Source organism: Lagenorhynchus albirostris, chromosome 5, assembly GCF_949774975.1.
Source record: "Lagenorhynchus albirostris chromosome 5, mLagAlb1.1, whole genome shotgun sequence".
Lineage (NCBI taxonomy): Eukaryota > Metazoa > Chordata > Mammalia > Artiodactyla > Delphinidae > Lagenorhynchus > Lagenorhynchus albirostris.
In genome coordinates this window covers 2,697,368-2,720,143 of record NC_083099.1, presented here as the reverse complement: position 1 = coordinate 2,720,143, position 22,776 = coordinate 2,697,368, and positions in this window count along the sequence as shown.

Here is a 22,776-nt window from a genome sequence, read left to right as displayed (position 1 = left end):
CCAGGCATTTCACATTTATTAATTCTAGTCTTACAATAAACCTGAAAGGAGTTAGTATTTTCCCATTTTGCAGATAAAGAAACTGAGGTTCAGGGAGACTATGGAACTCTTTGGCAGGTGCATAGCCTTTTGGGGGCTGGGCTGGATTTCAAGTCCAAATCTCCATGACACCAAAGCCCTGGCTATTTCCTCTTCCAAGGTGTTGGGGGGAAGTCAGCAGAGGCCAGATCACAAAGAACCTTATGAACTGGCTAAGAAGGGTAAGCTGGACCCTTTGAACAGTGGGAAAACTTGGAAGACTTTTAAGTAGAGAGATGACATTTGGATTTTTGAAAGATTATTCTGGAAGCTGTATGAAGGGTAAATTAGAAGAAGGCCTTGTGGAAATAAATGAGACATTGATGACTATTAAGCACCCAGAATTGTGAGCTCCTGGGTGCTCTAGGAAAACACGAACTCATGAAATTCAAGGACTTGCAGTCTAGCCCAGGAGAAAAACTTACATACATGAAATAAAACGCCAGATACAAAATCTGAAAGTACCCCCAAGTTCAGGCTAACCACCGGTACATGGAGTGTCAGAGAGCAAACCTGCTGGTAAATGGGTCTTGTCCAGAAGCAGGAGGAAAGGACGGTGGAAATCTGTAATGCTAAGGACCTGATGTCTTAAGACCCAGCCGTTGAGTTACTTAAACCACACACCCACAATTGTCTATTGTCTGCTTATGGGCTGTCTATTGGATGCTGTTTTACAGACTTTCCACTGTTTATCTCACTAACCTCTGTTTGAAATTCTTCCCAAGAGTCTGCCTTTTGCGTATTTAGGGATAACGGCATGTGTAGTATGTATACCAATCAAATAACAGTCATTTCTGGAGCACCCATTTCAACCTGGGCAAAGAGCAAGATTGCTCTGGAGGAACCCCATGAACAAGGTAATGTCGTTCTCTTTTTACAGAGGAGGGAAATGCAACACAGAGCAGTTAAATTATCACAGAGCTGGTGAGACTCAGTATGCTGACCCAGGTCTCCTTGACGGCAAAGCCTCTGCATCTTACCCTGGCAGCACCACCTCCTTTGCTTCCTAAGTTTCAAAACTATTTTACTTGTTTGATGTATTTTTCCTGCTACTGATGCTTGAGAGGAAAGTAAAGAGCTAGTCATATCGTTGGACAGATGAGAAAAGACAAACTAGGGAAACAGAGGGTCATCCCACGATCAAGGGCTGCTCTTCCTCCCTCTTCTGGCCTCTGGTCCTTCTCTTTGTCTCCAGGCCTTATCCCAAACTTGACTGTATATTACAGTCTCCTGGAGAGCTCTGAAAGGTACTGATGCCTGGCTTAGAAAAAAATGGGTGCCTGCGTAGACGTTGTACTTTACCTGGTATAAAATGCATTGGAATTTTCAAAGCTCTTCAGGTGATTCTGGGATGTAGTAGAGTTTGGGAACCACTGTCCTAGCTTTTGAGATAGTAGGTACCTACTATCAGATATATATTCCATACCAGATATGTATATCAGAAACTCTGAGAGTGAAATCCAAAAATCTGTGTTTTAACAAGCCTTCCAAGTGGTTTTGATGCAAGCCAACCCCCTTGGCCATACTTCCTCCCAACAGGTTTATAGTGTGGAGCATGGTGACCAGCTGTCTACTATTTTTACTGAGGCCAGAGCTCAGGGGGAAATATATTTAACCCCAAATGACAGTACAAGGCATTCAGATTTGTATTAAAGATGGATTTCCAGGTAGTGTAGGTTGCCAACTGCAGGAATAAAAACTGAGGGAGGATTTTGGAATCTTTCTGCGGGTGGCCAGAGTACTGCGCCATCAAAAAGCAAAAAAGGAAAAGGAAGAAATTGTCCTCTGCAGAAAAATGAAAGCAGTGAGTACTGTCATCTGACTTCGCTTCAGTTGTTTGTGGTCCTTCCTTCCTGTGCTTTGAAGTCAGTGGTGATGTCTTCTTAATGGGCAGAAATCTCAGAGCAGTTGAAATCTACATCTTCTCAGAAGTTCCGTGTTGATGGCAGAAAGCAGGCACTCACTGCCTGAGAAGGGAAGGGCTGGGTCACGGCAGCAAAGTGACTTCTCCCCTGCCTCTGTCCCATTACTGGAATACTTAATTGGCATAATTTCCCTACTACTGCAGTTATTTTCTTCAACATTATAATTTTAAGGAATTCAGTGTATTAGCCAATTTCCCTAATGCCCTTTGTTGCATGTTCATTCAGTGTGGCTGGTTTTCGACATGTTTTTCAAGTATTTCCCTCTGGACTTTGCTCAGTAGCTGCTTGGGTTAGGTTTTACTGGTTCTTAGGACAATGGTTTGTGAAAGAATTAAGAGTCCAGCATGTTGGGGTGAGAGAGGTGTTAATGGGATATGATTGTTTAAACTGAGGACTCCTTTGAAGCCCCAGGAGGGGTGGAGTGAGTGGAAATATTCATGCAAGGCTGGATGCCATTGGAAGAATAGGGGAAATCGTATCTAAATGTACTGTACAGATTCAGACAATCCAGCTGTTTGACATTAGTCATTAGTCACCAATACTAAGATGCTTTATAATATACGCAAAATATGCCCCTACGTTTTAGTGAATTATTTATTTTTAGTTGTACCATTTTCAACCAAAAACTGACTTTGAGTTTTGACTTGGACATCATTTGACTTTTTCTGTTTCCATCATGTCATGAGGAACTTATGTCTAACAATGTAGTGAAAATGCTGAGGAAAAGAGGAAGAGGGGGTGGGGAAAAGGGCAGCTTAGCTGCTTTTACCTGGCTGGGTGGGTGTTTCACCTCCTAGTATCTCAAGATGATTAATCCAGGGGTGGACCCTGCCTCTTAATCAACTGGCAGCTGAGGATCCTGAGAAGACTTATCTATTCATAGAAAAGATGTTGTCAGAAGAAAATAGACCCCTCAGTAGGAAAATGGCTTGGTTACAGTTTCTTCAGCTAAGAAGTGATACGGGATATGAAATGATGCTTTATTTCAAGTTACCTGAAACCTCTGAGATAAGTCTTGCCCAGCCTCCGGGACTGGATAAGGAGACACAGACAAGCCTTTATTACTAGCAGCCCAGAATGACAGCAGCATCACAGCACATTTCAGTAACCTTGCTCTGGGAGTTGTTTCTTCCAGTTCTTTGGAGTGATTTAGTGAAAAGGGTGCAAGTGATTTGAAAGGCAGACAAAGAGCAAACAATTAGTGACAGTTAGTGAGGATTCTGTCCATCATGTTTCCATATTTGTACCATTAGTCAAAGACCACCTAGAACAAGACAATACATGGCTTGATAGACAACATACTGAGACTTTATGGAGATCCACCAAAGGCCAGCCTCCACAATTTAAGGCAGAGAAACTGAAGGAGAAGCTACAAATGAAAGGGCAAGAAGAAGATAGGTTAAAATAGAAATCTAGCCCAAGCATATCCACAGGTATTAAAAAAGAGGATAACACGAAAACATGCAGGGTGTTACATGAATGTTTTTGTAAGATAGTAGTACAACTTCAGCAGTGGAATCAGCTTCACTAAAATTGCATATGAAAATATCTTCAGTCAAAAATAATTTCCAACTGTGCATGACAAGTTATTGAGTGGAGGGCAGTGCCACCAATAAAGTGACAGCACACTCCTGGGGAACCCCCCCTAAGCCGAGCCCCACTCCCGCTGTGCTCACCTCCTCATGGTGCCCCTGTTTCAGCCGCAGCTTCACGCTTAAGCTCGGGTTATAGATGATCCCCCTCTAGGGAGTGTATTTTCCCCACCCCTGTTCCTCCACATCTTACCCTACTCATCAGCTCACGAGTGCTGAGTGCACACCAAGTGCCAGCCCTGGGCTAACTGCAGACAAAGAGGTGAAACGGCACTCCCTGCGTTTGGGTTGCTCACAGCCCTTTGGAGATTCAGATGTGGAAATAACTGGTCCGTGGTACCATGGGAGAACTGCCGATTTTTGTCTGTTGTTTTTCCTTTTAATGAAGTATAATACACATGCAGAAAAGTGTACGCGTGGTACTGTGGGCTTTCAACACGGGCAGCGGGAGCCCTGCAGAGGGAGCACCTGAGTGTACCTGAGGGCTCTGGGGAGGCTTTCCAAAGCAAGGGAAGCAGGAGGTGCGACCTGAGCAGTGATAGGTGTTTACAGGCAGGTGAGGCAGGTAGGGGAAGAGAGAGTGGGAATTCCAAGGCAGAAATCCTTCCAACCCACCTTCTCCAGGATTTCCATAACTACTCCAGCTCTCCCCAATCAGCTTCTTTTAATCACAGCAAGTCACCCAAGTCATAGGACTTATCTTCGAAGTCAGACATCTCCATCACTCAATCTCCCCCAGGCTGGTTTTTCTCCATGTTTGTCCTAGCCACCAACTAGATGAAATGAGGAGTGCAGAGTGAGTTAGAGTAATCCTACCTTTCTGTGTTGGGCAAAGGATTTTACCCAGGAGACGTTCAGTTTCTTCATCATAAAGGATTGCTGGGAAAAGATGAGCACTGGTCAGGGTTGGCAAACGATGCCTGTGTGCCAAATCCAGCCTGCCAGCTGGCCTCATGAATAAAGTTTTATTGGGACACAGCCATGGCCATGTATCGTCCATGGCTGATTTGGTGCCACATGGAAAATTGGAACAGAGACTATCTGATCTACAAAGTTGAAAATATTTACTCTCTTGTTCTTGATGGAAAAAAGTTTGCTGACCACTGAGCTATACATTTAGCATGCATTTATTATTTTTGTTGTTGTTAACCTGGATAAGTCTATTTTTAATAAATCCATTAATGCCTCCTTTTTTAATTTTTATCCTCCTCCTCAACACCAATGACCTACCCCTGCATCCAACTTAAATTATAAACCTTCCTCATTTTATTGGACTTATTGTCCGAGGAATTTTTTAACATGTTTTCCTCTAAGATATTTCAGAAGCTACAAACCTGTGACACCCCTACTTTGAGTAACTAGAATGTCAGCTCCAGGTAAGCAGGAGCTGAGGTCCATTCACCGTTACAACCTCAGCACTTGGCTGTGTGTCTTGCACAGAGGAGGCATGCAAGAATGACTCTCTGCAGGTGAACTGATTAAGTAGTCATCATGACATGAGCCAGTGGGCGTAAAAAGAAAGATGGTAGCACAACAGGTGGCCACTCCTCAAACCCCTTGGCTTTAAAAAAAAAAAAAAAAGCAGTTCAGTTGTCAGGGACCCCCAAGGAAAATTGCCCCTACCCTGCTCACATTTTCTGCACCCTTGGCCAAGGTCAGTGTTGCCTGTGCAGCCTTGTTTCAGGGGAGACATAGAGCTACTGCAGACAGTAGGTTTCTCATGTGGCATTGGGTAAAGAGGAGGGCTAGATTGCCAGGACATGCTTTCAAAGCAAAAATATTAATCTAAGAGAATATGAATGGGCTGAGTGAAGCATTTATTTATAATGTCTTAGAAAGAAAAGAAAAACTTAGCAGGGGAAAGGTTCATCTGAAAAATACCAAGATTAAGATGCATATATATCAGATTATCTCTTAGATACTATTGTACTATTAACATGTTTCCATTACTGTCAGTTTTCCTCTTTCTCAAGAGTGCTTTCATAATTAAAAAGGAAAAAAAAGCTTTCATTATGCAGTAGATGATGTCTAAACATTTGTGTAAAGATTTTATTTGTGTGAGTCTGTCTGTGGAAGGACATCAGAGTCCTACATTTGGGCGTTTGCTGTCTTTATTTCAGTTCTCCAGTGCTCAGTACTCGTGAACAGATGTGAACATGATGCATCTCAGAAGTACTTCTGGAGAGCTTGGAGTACCTCTACTCTGTTTGCAAGTGTAGTCCCCTGACTCCTATGCGCAGGAAAGCTTTGGGAAGACATTGGAGACTATTAGGAAACACTTTTCCTTATGGACCACCTCGGCTCCTTTAACCTCCATGCTTTATTCAGTTTAAAAAATTATTTCGTGGCTTCACTGGCCTTTTGCCTACTACACAAAAGGGATATCTGATTTGCCTTTTTCACCAACAAAGCATCTGGCTACCCTTCTAGGGGATGAGAGGTGACAGAAAGCGCTCATTCATTCACTCATTTTTTAATCCAGTGGTTACCAAATACTTACCATGTGCCAGAGAATATACTGATAATCAAAACAGACAACATTTCTGTTTTTACTTACTGGGGGATGGGGAATAAACTAACAATACTTGAATAAATAGCAAGTAAAGGAAATAAATGATGATAAGGAATATACAGGAAATTTACATGTGACGGTGCTTCATTAGAGGAACCAATCTAGGTGCCTTTACACTGTGATCGAGACAGCAAGAGGCAGCCTGCCTTGCAAAGATCAGGGAGAAGAGTGTTCTACGTATAAGACTTAGCCGAACAATGGGGTGTACTTAGATTTTTTTTTCATGTTGGAAAATAAATGGTTTAGAAAAAGCGGAGAAGATTTAACTCAAAATAATAAAGCCTGTAGGGTAACCAGACATCTGATTCTCAAGGATACATCTATCCGCTGGTAGTTTGACCAACCATGTTGTTTTATATTCTTTTATATGTTTCTACTGGACAGAATGAGTAGTGTTAAACTTGGTGTGTATGGCCTGACAATGAAAGGTGACTCTGCTCTTTCCTGTCGTCCTTCTAATCCAATTAGAAGATAAGTTTAGAGCAGAGTTAGATCTTTCAAGTGGATTTGAAGGGGTCCATAGACATTCTCATCCTGTGATTACTGTTCCATCAAACAAGCAGATCCTGGTCTCTACTCAGGAAGTGTTGGGCAGGACAGCACACAGGTCATCCTATACCAAGATGTAAGCCAGCTCTCACATGCTGGGTGAAGTGGGGAAATGGGAAGTGGAAGACCTGGGATCATTACCCCTGGGTTGAGTTTCAATGTCGCTCACCCATCACAGACTCCCGTTGGCTCTGAGCACCACCAGAGCTGATGCACAGACCATGCAGTCAGATCACAAAGGCGAAAATACAGTTAACATGGCTCACATAGGACACATTGAAGAGGTAATTAGAGGTGATTATTGGCTTTATTTTGCAGAAAGTCAACTCTAGAATTCCATGATGTCATTTAGGGAGTTTATATTACTGTAGGTCTTGTGTCTGTATGTAAGGGTCAGTGGAGGTCAAGTTTAACCAGAAAGTGGTGGGGATCTTTGGTGCCTGGAGGCTTCCCTTCATGGCACTTCTAGTCTTAGGAAAGATGCTCAGTGACTTGTACTATAACTGAGCCTGTGAAGACTCCACAAGCTTCCTGAGGACCAATAATAAGGGCAGAACACGCACGTGGGAAAGAAAAAAGTTAAAAACATATACAATGAAAGGTGAAAGCCTTCTTCCTTTGTTCTCATCCCCAATCATCACCACCTGTCATTTTCCATAAAAATATGTGTAAGGAAAATTTTTCTTATCTAGAATATAAGCATATCCTTAGAAATTATAAAAACCATATATTATATAATTTCATATACTTCTCATATGTTATATATGTTCTTCTGCAAATTACTTGTTTCACTTAAATATTTATCTTTCCATATTGTTACATATAGGTCTACCTCATTTCCACTTTCTTAAAGGCTGCATTGTATTATTTTGTGTGGTTATACCAAAATTTATGTAACCAGTCTTTTATTGATAAACCTTTATTTTATATTTTTCTGTTATATTCAATATGGCATGTCCTTGGCATACTGTTTTGACTCTTTCCATAGGATACTTTGCAGTAGGATTGCTGGATCAAAGTGTACATGCATTTTAAATTCTCTAGGAAAATTGCAAATAGCTTCTCAAAAAGTTTGTACCAATATACATTCCCACCGGTCGTGTATGGGGGTCCCTGCTCCCCCATGTTTTCTTCCACCCTGGGTACTTTCAAATGTTTATATTTTGGCTTCTCTGTTAGGTGAAAGCCTGTGTCTCTCTATTTTGATTTGCCTCTCTTTAAAATAATTCAGGTTAAAGGGCAAACACTCAGAGGACAGGAGTTTGCGAACAAGACCTGTTGCAACCCTGGTCCAGTTCCTTTATCCAACACTCCTGGGGACGGAGTTATTTCAGAATTCAAAACGTTTTGGATTTTGAAAGATAGCATTCATAGATGCCATGAATTAGTACCACTCCCAGCCCAGTTTGGCCCAGCAGAGAGGGAGAATCCTCCACCTGCCTGTGAGGGCAGGCTGAGGGCTTTGGAACCATGCAAAGGTAGCTAAAAGGAGCTGCCGAGAGAGTCTGATTGTTTCTGTCGTTTTCTTTGGGCCGGAGCACTTTGCCCCATCTTGGCCAATGGTTGACATCATTGTTGATCACGAAACAGTTTCAGGAGATCTGCTAAGGGTGGTGTGAGTGAATGAATACTTCCCAAAATGCCAGAGGTGATATGCACCATCGCAAGTGTCGGGGACACGACCTAGATCCTTCTCATAATTCCATCACTGAACACCCGCCACCTCGTTTTTCATGGTTTTAGATGATGACTTAAATGGCCCAAATGTAAGTATCTTGCTTTAGACAAAAGTTGAGAAGGACCTTGCTCGCTCTCTTTTTTTTTAATTGCAGTATAGTTGATTTACAATGTTGTGCTGATTTCTGCTGTACAGCGAAGTGACTCAGTTATACACATATATACATTCTTTTTTTATATTCTTTTCCATTATGGTTTATCCCAGGAGACTGGTTATAGTTCCCTGTGCTATACAGTAGGACTTTGTTATTTATCCATTCTATATGTAATAGTTTGCATCTACTAACTCCAAACTCACACTCCATCCCACCCCTCCTCCCCCTTGGTAACCACCAGTCTGTTCTCTATGTCTTTGAGTCTGTTTCTGTTTCCTAGGTATGTTCATTTGTGTCATATTTTAGATTCCTCATGTAAGGGACATCATATGGTATTTGTCTTTCTCTTCCTGACTGACTTCGCTTAGTATGATAATCTGTAGTTGCATCCATGTTGCCACAAATGGCATTATTTCATTCTTTTTATGGCTGAGTAGTATTCCATTGTATATATGTACCACATCTTCTTTATCCAGACCTTGCTCTCTTAATGACTCATAGTCGGCCTAAAATTCTGCCATCTTCAGCAGGCTTATAAGAATCATATTAGTTCAAGAGCAGATAGATTAGCAGAAGTAGTAAAAGATTTGTCCCCAGGAGAAAGAAAGCTGTCCTTAAAAAAAGGGAAGGAGAATAGAACTGCAAATAATGCAAATATTTTTTAGTTAATCCTCACAATAACACTTTCTAGAGATGAATTAACTTGCCAGTGTCACTCAATTCAATGAATTGAATATTGCTGCTATAGAAACATTGCTACTATAAAGCCAAACAAACCACTTTATAAAGTCAGTATCATGAACGGGGACCTTCTTTTCTGCTACGGTGAATGGCAGTTCTGAAACTTAAACCCAGGGCAATCTCCTTTAGCCTTTTCCACTATTCCTACCTCTCTGCTTTTGATAAGTTTCATCTGGTCAATAAGATTCCTCTGGTTAGTTTATTCTGTTTGCTTGGAAATGACTATGTAAGGAATTGTATTAGGAAAGATTCTGAGGCTGAATCCAGGTCCAGTGATCAGTTTGCAGTGTTCTCCTCCAGAGATACAGGCAGGGGGTCAGTGGGGGCAGATGTGCTACACATTTGCTATCCTTGGATGGACCGTCTTTGAGATCCCTTACTATCTCAGGATTCCGTACAATACACATTTATTTAAAAATGTGTCAAAAAGTCTCATTCTGTTTAACATCATTAGTTAGTCAGCAGGAAAATGCTAATTAACATCATAGCATGAGTATACCACACAACTACCTGGATGGCTAAAATGGAAAACACAGATATTACCAAATTTTTGTGACTATTCGGAGCAACCAGAACTCCCATACATTGCTGGTAGAAGTATAAATTGGTGCAGCCACTTTGGAAAACTATTAGTATCTGATAAATCTGAACATGCTCATATCTTATGACCCATTGGTTGTATGCCTCAGTGAAAGCCTGATTAAAAGCAGTAGCATATGTTCACCAAAACACGGGTGCAGCAAGCTGGTGCTGCTATTATTCCCAATAGCTGACAACTGGAAAATACCCAGAGGTCTGTCAATATCAGAACGGACACACAACAACGGGATGTCATGCATCAATGAGAATAAACAAAGTTACAACTGTATGCAACAGTCTGGATGCATCTTAAATCTTATAGTACCCAATATCAGAATGGAGACACAACAACGGGATGTCTTACATCAGTGAGAATAAACAGAGTTAAAACTGTGTGCAACAATATGGATGAATCTTATATCTTATAGTACCATACTCTCGGCTTTCAGTGTGTAGATACACAGATGCAGAGTTCATCTTCAATACCCCAGTAATTTCCCTGGCAGGGGGTGGTGGAGGGAAAGACTGAGAGCGAGCTTCTATTTGTGCATCAAGTTCTATTTCTTAATCTGAATGCTGGTCACACGTGTGTTTGGTAAAAATTCAGTGAGCCTCACACTTACAATTTGTACACTTTTCTGTGGTTTAGCAAAATGTTAAAATATTTTAAAAACTCTTGTTGAAGGAAAAGTCACTCTAATTTGAGCATTTTAACTCTAGAGGTAAAATATTTTCACAATTTTATTCTTTTTAGTGTTAGGGAATTTTTATTTTGGCTCCCTGCAGTTTACACCACATACAAATATCTTGAGTCCCTACAGAGAATCAATGTGTGGCTGGACGTTATTCCTCTCCTACCTAATGAGCTTTAGGATGTGCCCTCAGGCTTCTCTGAGACCTACGGTAAAAGAGAAAAAAAAAAGAAAAAGATAGTAAAACAAGTGCTTCGATAGCACTTTTAAAAAATTCATAACAGGTATAAAAATAAATGACAGTTGTTCAGTATATCCATGTGCAAAACAAAGCAAAACAAAAGATTTGTGGTGCCGTAAAGGATATCAGTCATATGTTTTGCCAAGTAAGACTGCACTGCTTCTGATATAATGGTCTAGGTTCCTTGCTTGGCCTTTATCTTGTGAGTAATGGATTCGGCTGTTTATAGGCCTCCATGCATTTGGAGGGGAAGACTGAAAGAGCACGATCACCAAATCTCCACTCCTGAAATTCCCCTCATAGGTAGAGAAAGCAGCTTCTATTATCCGCCTTACAGTTGGGATTGTTTCCCACTCCCAGTGTTTTTATTAATACTTGTCAGCCTATTTTTTTCCTTAGGCTGGATGCGCTAATTCATAAAGGTACATTTGGTGGTACAAGCACTGCTATTATAAAGCAAATCATACCCACTGTATAAGTCAGTATCATGAACAGACATCTTCTTTTCCATTATGAATTTTAACCTAAGAGGAAAATTAAGGCATGCATTTCCCAAGTATAGAAATCCAAAGTAATCTAAATGTAACCCCTAGGTCAATGGCACAGTAATATTTGGTGGTACAGCTATTACTAATCCCAGCAGGAAAGCCGCACAGCTGAGTTACATGGTTCACACTAGATGCCCCAGAAAGACAGCAGTGGAAAGATAACCAACAATGTGTGAGAGTGACTCACATCAGAACAGGTTGTTGCCCATGACCTGGGAATGCAGTAAAAGAGACTGTTCCTGATAGGCTGCATTGTATCAAATCTAACCCCGTCTGAGTTCCCATCAGGATTTAGAGTTGTGATGTTTCAAAGGATGGTTCCTCAGATAAATAAATGCATAGTAATGTACCACCATTTAGAAATTTGCTGTTCCATAAGCACATTTTCCAGCTAACTAAAGCACATCCCTTAGATACCAGGGGGTTTTTTTTGTTTGTTTATTTATTTATTTATTTTTGGCTCTGTTGTGTTTTTGTTGCTGCACTCAGGCTTTCTCTAGTTAAGACAAGCGGGGGCTACTCTTTGTTGTAGTGCGTGGGCTTCTCATTGTTGTGGCTTCTCTTGTTGTGGAGCACGGGCTCTAGGCATGTGGGCTTCAGTAGCTGTGGCACGTGGGCTCAGTAGTTGTGGCTCGCGGGCTCTAGGGCACAGCCTCAGTAGTTGTGGCGCATGGGCTTAGTTGCTCCACAGCATGTGGGATCTTCTCAGACCAGGGCTCGAACCCATGTCCCCTACATTGGCAGGCGGATTCTTAACGACTGCGCCACCAGGGAGGTCCCAAGATTTTTTCTTTTTTCTTTTTTTCAATGTGGACCATGTCAATTGGAAAATATTCACAGGCATATGGTAACACACTTCTGCTTTCTTAAGCAGGACTTAGGGAATGTGGCTTAACTTTTTGATAACATAGTCATCATTGTAAACATCAGCTATTGAAAGGAGCAGTCATACTGTGATTTCCTCAAAGGCTTTACGGATTGGTGGAGTTACGGCCCTACACCAAATGGTCCCAGGTTGCATTTTTTCTTATATGGTTTGTATGTTCCTTCTGCCTCTTCCTTTGCTGTCAGTTCTTGCTTCTATCAGGGATCTTATTTACAGATAAATCTTTTTATTCTAGTTTTCTTCTTCAGTCTGAACTGTAAGAACACCTAACTGGGATCCTCTATGCTATGTGCAAAGTACGGAGAGGTTCTGAGTGAAGGCCTGACAAGGTCTTTCATAAACCTAACACTTCGGTAAGAGCTTAATAAGTATGAGCTATCAGCATTATTTTTAGTATTGTTGTTAGTCTAATTCTTAAAAACCATGTGTATATTCATTAAGAATAAATTAAGCAGTGGAAACAAATACATGCAAACATAAAATGGTTCAGTCATAGTAGAAGTTTATTTTTCACATACAGAAAAGCCCAGAAGAGGGGTGGAGGTCACCATGAGGTGATTTACCTATCCAGGCGTCCTCCGACTTGAGTTTTTTCATTTCCTAGAGTCCTGATGTCATCTGCATCCACCCAGAGAGAAAGGGAAGAGATGAAGGCATGATGGTGGGAAGTTTTATGGGCCAGATAAGAAAGGACCACACAGCCCCCACTCTCAATCCTATTGGCTAGGACTCAGTCATGGGGCCAGACCTACCTGCAAGGGTGCCTGGGTAATGTAGTCTAATTCAGTGCCTAGGAAGAGAGAGAGAGACAATGGATTTTGATGGATGGATGCCAGTCTCTGCTCAATATTTTTTTGTATAGAGATTTTGTGACATTCATTTTGCCAATTCTGTAGCCATTTTTTTCTTCTCTGTAGTTTTTACAATGTTCAAATTGTACAAGGTTTTAAAATTAAAACTATGTGTGAGTTGACTTTAAATTTTTTTACAATAAAGCTACATTTTACCTTTATTTAGTTGGGTAGTTAGTTATTATGGCTGCGCTGCGCGGCTTGCGGGATCTTAGTTCCCCAACCAGGGATTGAACCTGCATCCTCGGCAGTGAAAGCACAGAGTCCTAACCACTGGACATCCAGGGAATTCCCAATAAAGCTACATTTTAAACTTACTTTGCTAAAACTGATATCACTTAAAACTTAGCCTCACCATGGCAGCAGTATTTTTGTATCTCTTTACTTATGCAAATATTCTCTGCCAGTTTCCAAGTGGGCCCCTCCGTACAAAATTGATCTTTATATGGAAACAGGGAGATACAGAGCAAAGATTTTGGGCTTTGGAGTCATCCAGACCAAATTCTAGCCCTGCATTGACACACCAATGGTAGAATTTTGGCTATGATGCTTAATCTTTTGAAGTTGGCATTTCATAATAATGGCTCTGGAAGATAGCAAATTATCAATGATGTAAGATATGTGAATCATCTCACTCAGTGTTTGCCATTATGATAAGCATTCAACTGGTAGGTACAGTAACCTAAAAAAATGATATTATTAAAATAGTATAGTAATTTATACTATAAACAAATATATGAGTATATTAGTAATATCCTAATGCTGATGATATTTCCTTTGAGTATGGATATGATTGAAGATGTTACTCCACCCAAACTTTGCATCCTTTGAGTTGTAACACCTGATAAAGGAGGAGTTTTTGTGTTTCTTGGCTTTATTTCCTGAGGGGAATATAATATTTGGAGCATGTTCCACAGCATCTTTAGAAGAATCAGTGGCACTTGGAATTGTGATCTGGGGGATCAGACTCAAATGTGATAACGGGGAATGGTAGGAACTCTGGTTAACTGGTGAATGCATGCCCAGACGAAAAATACTAAAATTAAAATGTCTTTCGAAACATTCTCCCAAAAAGCAAAATGTCTTAAATCTGGATGTGCTGGTTACTAAGATGTGGTTTCTCAGGGACAAGTGTACCCTTCTTCTCTCTGCTTGTGATGCTGCCCTGGTACAGTGCAACCACATTTCGTCACATCCAGCTGGATCCCTGTTCACCTCCAACAGAGATGCTAGAGGGTCACTGGGAGGTAGGACAAGGAAAAAGGAGCAGGTTTGCTTCCCTTCCTTGTGAGCCCTTCCGCATCCATGCCCCTTTGCCCAGGCAGTGACAGTTTCCTTCAATGGCTTACCTTGATTCCAGTTTGTAGTTTTTCCAACACTCCCAGAACCAGTTTCAGAGTCCCCAGCATGCTCTAGGTGGAGTCCTCTCAGAGGTCTGATCCCTCCTTTGAGCCTTAAGCTGTGACAGTTCCAACCTCTTCTCTTTGTTTCCCCAGCCTGTGACTAAGAGTTGCTTCCTGCAATTTATTGCCGTATAATGCTTATATTCCCTTTTTGCCTTTTCAGGTCTCCAATATCTGGTTAACAATTCTTGACACTAAATCCTGTGTGATACTGTTTCTGTCTCCTGACTGATTCAGAAATTCATGCCAGGAGTGGTCCCAGAAACAAACCCCTAAATATAGGATATGAGGGTGGCTATGCTCATAAATTGACAGCTTACCATGTTGAGGCTAAATATATGTCAACTTGTCTTACTTTATGGTTGCTGCTGCCACTACCTAAAATTACATAAAACTACCATAGCGTTCTAGAGTTTCCAAAGGGCATGCATATGTGTTATCTTAGGATAATCCTTAGGAAGGATTAGATACCCTTCTTTCATGTCTCTGAGAAGCTTTACAAAAGAGACAACCTCTGAGATGCTTGAAATCACAGCGTTAGTAAGTGAAAGAGGCAAGGACGCAAATTCAGATATTTTAATTCTCTATACTACAGCTACCTTTTCGAAATGTTTTAAAAGCACCAGTTGCTTCATTTAGAGCAAATTTTGTTTTAAATATTAAGACTTCTTCTAACAAGAGAATAAAGTGCCAGTTGACATGGTGAAAGGGAAAGGTAATACAATAAATTGGCTTAGTCACGTAACTGCAGCTATAATTGTATCTTATTCTAAAGAGAAATCATCTTTGGCTTTTCCCATTTTAAAAGATATTAAATTTCAAAATCTCAGGAAGAAGGAGTATTTGGTGTATTGTAACAGTTTAAACTGATCAAGCATTAGTAGTAAGAATCTGTTCTTAATTCCCCAACTCAAATTGAATAATCTCAGCCTTGCCCCAGGCATCAAAATATCTCATCCTTTTTTTCTCAGAGAACAATGGGCTGCATTGTGTGAAAGACACAGAAAGCTCCACATTCCAGTTTGCTTTGACGTAAATACAGTGCACTTTTACAAATGTGCAGGGATTATGTACATTTTTATGAGTTTGACAGAAAGAACAGTGGGAATGGGGAGATATTTCTAACATCTTGGCTCTTTCCAGACCCTGGGGTCTTTCTAAAGCTTGGCAGGATTATTTTCATACCAGTTAAATGCTTGTAGGGCCATGGCAGCAAGGAACTCTAGAATTCCTAACAAATGCATCTTGTTTTCTCAGATGCAAGTAATCAACCCTAATACTGTTTTGATTTCATTTACTGAGATATATTTTTTATAAAGCTTTTGGAGGAAAAGTTAGTTGCATAAATCTAGGAAGTGCTTCAATTATATTTGAGAGTCACAAGTATATTTAATCTTAGTTGTTAATGACTGACAGCTATTCTTAAGTTCCCCACCACCTTTTTTTAAAAAATAAAGATTGTGTATAATTAAGGTGTACTACGTGATTGTATGATATGCACATACATAGTGAAATGATTATTACAGTCAAGCGAATTAACAATCTCATCTCCTCACATAGCTGTGTTTGTATATGGTGAGAGCACCTGAAATCTATTCTTACCAACTTTCCAGAATTCAATACAGTGTTATTACCTGTAATCATCGTGCTGCAGGTTAGATCTCTGGGCTCATTTGTCCTACAGAGCTATCACTTCGTGCCCTTTTATCAACATCTCTCCATCTCCACCCCTTCCCTGCCCCTGATAACTACCACTCCACCCTCTGCCTCTATGTAGTCAACACTTTCAGATTCCACATGTAAGTAATACCATGCAGTGTCTGTCCTTCTGTGTGTAGCTAATTTCACTTAGCATAATGTCCTCTAGGTTCATCCATGATGTTGCAAAAGTCAGGATCTCTTTTTTTAAAGCTGAATAATATTCCATTTTATATTTTTTATATATATATATATATCACGATTTCTTTATCTGTTCATCATTCAATAGACACTAAAGTTGTTTCCATATCTTTTTTTAAAATTATTTTATTTATTTTTGGCTGCACTGGGTCTTCATTTCTGCACGTGGGCTTTTCTCTAAGAGTTACGGCGAGCGGGGACTACTCTTCGTTGTGGTGCTGTGGCTTCTGTTGTTGCAGAGCACAGGCTCTAGGCACGCAGGCTTCAGTAGTTGTGGCACGTGGGCTCAGTAGTTTTGGCTCACAGGCTCTAGAGTGCAGGCTCAGTAGTTGTGGCGCACGGTCTTAGTTGCTCCACGGCATGTGGGATCTTCCTGGACCAGGGCTCAAACCCATGTCCCCTGCGTTGGCAGGCGGATTCTTAGCCACTGCGCCACCAGGGAAGCCCTCCATATCTTATTAACTATTGTAAATAATGCCAATGAAGATAAGAGTGCAGATACCTGTTCAAGGTATTTATTTCATCTCCTTTGAATATATACTCAGAAGGACTGCTGGATCATATGGTAGTTCTATTTCTGGTGGGGTTTCTCTTTTGGGGGGGCACCTCTGTACTGTTTTCTATAATGCCTATACCAGCTTGCATTCCCACCAACAGTGTACAGGGATTCCCTTTGCTCTACATCCTTGCCAACACTTTTATTTTTTTGATAATTGCCATTCTAACAGGTGTGAGATGATATCTCCTTGTAGTTTTCATTGCTTTTCCCTGAGCACTATGCATCAGTATCTGTTTTAATGGCCAAGAATGCTCTTGACACTGGCAGCCCTGTTTGTTATTGTGCTCATAGAAGTGCTCTCTCCCCTGCAGCCTGGAAAACTGCTTTTTTCATAATTTCTGACGTGTTGTGCCCTTTCATTGGAATTGTCCAAAAGAAAACTGACAGCTGTATAAAATTACAATTAACTTCCTAAGCTAAATTATCTCAATTTCCATCAAATTTTATATTTATTTTTCTTTCACTTTGAAAACAGATGAAACCTTTGATTTAGATGTGATTTGAAGATATGCATCTGCTTTGGTGTTGCTGTTTTGCTTTGGAATGTCACATTCACACCCACACAATGTGTGCTGTAAACTCCTCAGGACAAGAGTCTGTATTTCCATTTATAACCTAACCTACAACTACACAGATATTAGGCAGCAGTTCAGTTTTTTCATTATAATGATGACTTTAAATAAAAGAGAGAGCAGGCTCTTATAGACATTAACAGTTACTTGGGCATAGGTGCTCTTAAAGCAAAATCCATAATTAAGACCAGAGATTGTTCTGACTAGAAGTTGATCATCCTTCCAGTCCACGTATCATGCGTGAAAGACCCCACCAGAAACAGAGGTCACGTGGGGAGTCTTGCTGCTCAAATCATGGTCCACAGCAGCACTTAGAAACTCGTTAAGATGCAGATTCTCGGTCCTCGGTTTAGACCTACTGAGTCAGACTCTGCATTACATGATCCTCAGGTGATCTGTATGCATGGGAAAACTTGAGGGTCACTAATGTAGAAGACATATTGGCCTAAAAGCATTTTAATGATATTTATAGATTCCCAACATCAGCATCAAGTAACCATCCTGTTTTAAAATGCAATCCATGGGAACACTTATGCTACAACACTAAAAAAGAATTCTCAAAACCTTACAATTTGACCCTTCGTTTAAAATTTGATATAAAAATTAAAGAGAGACCTTTCCTTGCATTATACACTAGTTTTCCTAACTGTATTATATGGTATTAAAAATAACATTTTCCTATAAAAAATATTGGTTTTTCTAACCCTGATGTATGGGAAATTAATAGTCAATATATTATTTTTTATGCAGAGTCATGTCAGCCTAACAGTATAAAATTTATAGTGACTGTAAAGTCTTCTGGGTTCCCTCTTAGATACATTCTCAATTTTTTTCTGAATGTTGAAATATTTTTCTTTTTGTCTAGTAAATATCTATTTTTTGTGCTGTTCTTGATAGATCTTCAGCACCACTGAGAGCCAGGTTTTCTTCATGTGGTTTTGTCCTGACCTGCCATTGATTTTAAAACACATCACATCATAAAGTGATCTGCCATTCTGATTTATTTTTGTTCTGTTCTTTTTTTCTTCCTCTTTCTCATGAGAATTCCCTGTTTTTGCCCCTTTGTATTTGTATTATCTGAAATGGCTCAGTCTGGTACTCATGGTTGCAATTAGCTTCTTTCCTGCAGTCTCCTCAGGATTTCTTCCTGGGCTTGGGCACATTTTGTTCCCAGTTTCTCTTGAGAAAGACTGATAAGGAAATTAAATTACCACTGGGTACAGTACATTTCAGCATCACTGTAAATTTCCTACAAGTCTAAATTTTCATATCCTGTTTATTTTGACAACCCTAAGACCAAGCCTTTCTTAATTTAACAGTAAATGTGCAGTGGAAATATTTTTGGCTTGTTTGTTTTCTTACTTGAAGAATCAAGTCCTCTTCCGAAGACAAGACCTAAGAAAAAAGATAATTGCTTTATTTAGTAGAAAGAGAATAACTTGCATTATTATTCTTTTCTGTACAACTTCCTGCTAATAATCAAGCTGCTACTTAATTCTCCAGTGTATTAGCTTCATCAAATTCTGATAATCTCCACCAAGTGCTAGTTTCAGGTCTTTGGAAACTTTTCGGCTAGAGGCTGGTGCAGGGTTTCACAGACAGTCTTGCCACCCAGCTGGGATGCAGACAATAGATTTAAGAAAGAATCTTGAATTGAAGGGTGATAAGTGGAACACTGGCCACAAAAATCCCCAGCAACAAGTGGTGGCCACCGAGGCAGGAAGATAGGGCCCTGAGTGGAAAACAGTGAAGTTTGGTTGCACTGGCAACACCCTATCTTCCTTGGAAGGCAGGGGACCTCTCAGGATAGTAAAGTCTATCCTGTTCCCCTGGAAATTTTCCGTATCATCCCCAGACTTTATGCATGAAAGAGCTTGTGGCTTAACCCAAAAAGTTGGAGAGATTTACAGATGGTGTATTAAAAATATTTTGTCAGCCTACACACCTATTTAGTTTGTTTCTCGGTTATTTCACTGAATGCAGCTTGTATCATCATTCTTTGTAAGGAAGGGTGGGGGACGGGAGGTAAACCAATGATGTGTTGAAGCCGGGTATGTTTCACATCTACTATAGTCTACCCATTCCATCTCTATGGAGTAGGAGAAATGGGAAATATAACCCTTCATGAAAGTTCTGCCTCCTCTGGATCAGGACAGCTTGCAGTAAAATTCCTTTTACTAAAGAAGAACCATGTGCCCAAACCAACCAGCTGCAATAGTGTTGCTTTGGGTTGATTATTCTACCACTAAACTACTCTAATTGCAAGTAACGGAGAATTTTAACTAGTTTGAAAATGCTCTAAAGTATCCTTGAGTTAAAATACTTGTTTTCACAGAAGTAAAAATGATCGAGCCTGTCTTACAGGGATTTTACTTTATATTTTGGGGTGAGTATCCATTGTATTTCATTGATTCTAAGGTACACTTCCCCCCAACACACACACATTTTCTTATCTCTAAAATCAGGATGCCGCTTATGGTTTATGGCATCTTGCAATCACTGCTGGCAGCACCCATGACCTAATTGCTGTTCTTTGCATGTGTGGGCATGGTTGTTATTTCTAGTTGCACGGCTAGACAACCATAACTTCTTCACATTTAAAACAGACATTTAAGCGCTATTTGAGGAAGGAGGATTAGGTTATTGTCTGACTATGTCCTGTTGACACCTTCTGGTAAGATCAAGAAAGCTCTAGTGTGAGAACTTTCCAAATGATGGCTGGCAGCTTAGAGACAATGATGAAGCACTTTTTAAAGAAATGCTTCTCTTTTTTAAAAAAAGCATAGTTACCAAAGACTGAATGGAAAAGTGATTTGAAAGGGTTGGACTCTGAATGTAAAGATGTTTTAGGAATACCTTAATATATTTACCTCAGATTTCCCTTTTTATGCATAAAAATGAGAAGTGCTAAAAATCTGTCTACCTAAATCTAAAAGAAGCCATTTCAAGTAGTAGAAAATTAAAAATAAAGGGTAAGAAAGCCTTGTACTACAATTTAATTGGCAGTACTTTTTTTTTTTTTTTTACTAGTACATAAATTGTGCTTTACTGTTCATGGCATTTTAAGTCTATAAAAGTAGTGAGAAAGGGGCAGAGAATACCTTGGTCAGTGTGGATGCATGTGTATGTGTGAAGATGATTACTTAACTGAGCTGGATCTATGTGCAGAAGAAGTCAGCATTTCTAATTATGCTTATATTCTTCAGTTTTTCATTTTGGAAGATAATTTGCATTTGTCTTTAAAGGGTGACTTGCTTCTCTGCCACAGAGGTCATTTCAGGGTTTCCCTTTCCTTTCTCTGTAACACTCTGTACTTCAGACCACCCATGTGTTTGAACTTGACCTAGTGGGCTTGCTCTACTTGTTCAGATTCCCTTGGTTGCAGATAACAGAAGTCACTATATAAGAGCACAGAGCATCTCACAGAACCCAGGGCCTGAGATATAGCTGAGTCTGAGAAATTGAGTATCATAGCAACCCAGAAGTCCCCTCTCCATTCGCAAGTACAGTAGACTCTTGAACAACATGGGTTTGAAATATGTGGGTCTACTTACACGTGGAATTTTTTCAGTAGTAAATACTAGTCCTATGTGGTTCACGGTTGGTTGAATCTGCAAACGTCGAACCACATATATGGAGGAACCTTGAGTATGGAGGGCTGACTATAAATTACATGAGTGTTTTCAACTGCATGGAGGGTCAGTGCCCGAACCCTGCCTTGTTCAAGAGTTAACTGGAACTGAGAGTTTTAACTGGTTGGAAATGCTCTATAGGCATTGTTGAGTTAAAATATTTGTTTTAGCAGAAGTAAGAATAATCATTTTGTCTGAATTTCATGAAAGCTATAACCTGCACGATCCTCATATGCATTGGATAGGAATATCTCATTAGAATTCATGAATGAGCAGGAATCAAGAATGCAGGAAATAAAGGAAGTGAAGCCAGGTATTTGTTGGTCCATCCTAGATCTAGGTCTGCTTGCATACTTTCAGCCCAAGAATAGGAGTCTGTGTTATTATATTGTCTTGCCTTGTAGTATGTGTGGAAAAGGTAACAGCACAACTTATTTTCACCAAAAAGGTAGAAACCATCGTTGTCATGAGTCAGTTGCATTGCATTGGCTTTGCAAGGGGAATGAGGTGACAGCGATTTTGGCAAGTACATGAAATCTCTAAATTACATGGTAATCATCCCTCTTCTCTGTTTTCTTTCAAGCAGACAACCATAGCCTCCCTTTAAGTCGAGCTAACAGAGTTTTCCTTGACAAGTGGAAAGATCTCTGAAGATTAACTTCGTCTTTTATTGCTGCATTACCTGGGTGATTTATGGCAACCAAATAAGGAATCGACCCAGGAATGATATGGCTTGTGTGAATTCTCCTCTATTTTTTTTTTTTTTTTTGCGGTACGCGGGCCTCTCACTGTTGTGGCCTCTCCCGTTGCGGAGCACAGGCTCCGGACGTGCAGGCTCAGTGGCCGTGGCTCATGGGCCCAGCCGCTCCTCAACATGTGGGATCTTCCCGGACCGGGGCACAAACCAGTGTCCCCTGCATCGGCAGGCAGACTCTCAACCACTGCGCCACCAGGGAAGCCTTCTCCTCTATTTTAAGGTTGAAAATATTAGGAGATAGAAAAGGAACAAGCAAATGTAATGACTTTTTTGTTTGTTTGTTTGTTTTTGTGGTACGCCGACCTCTCTCACTGTTGTGGCCTCTCCCGTTGCAGAGCACAGGCTCCGGACGCACAGGCTCAGTGGCCATGGCTCACGGGCCCAGCCGCTCTGCGGCACGTGGGATCTTCCCGGACCGGGGCACGAACCCGTGTCCCCTGCATCGGCAGGCAGACTCTCAACCACTGCGCCACCAGGGAAGCCCTGTAATGACATTTTTACATAAAAATAAGAGCCACCTTGCAGGTTGTTTCATTAAATTTGTGGGTCCACTAAAGATACACTAGCCAGGAATCTTCTCTCAGCTGTTCCTAATTTCTGGTGCTTTATGAGTGATGATATGATGGTGATTTATCTCATTCAGTCATTCAATTGATGTTTATTACATTTCTATATTGTTCCAGGCACTAGGGCTGGAGCAGTGAGCAAAAATGCATCCCTGTCCTGTTGTGTAGCAGGGAAAACAGACAATCCAATCAGTAACTGATCAAATACAATAATCTGTACTTCCCAAATAATAACTGCTTCTGTAGACATATAACAGGAATGTGTAACCCAATCTAAGATGCCACGAAAGCCTGCCCCCCAA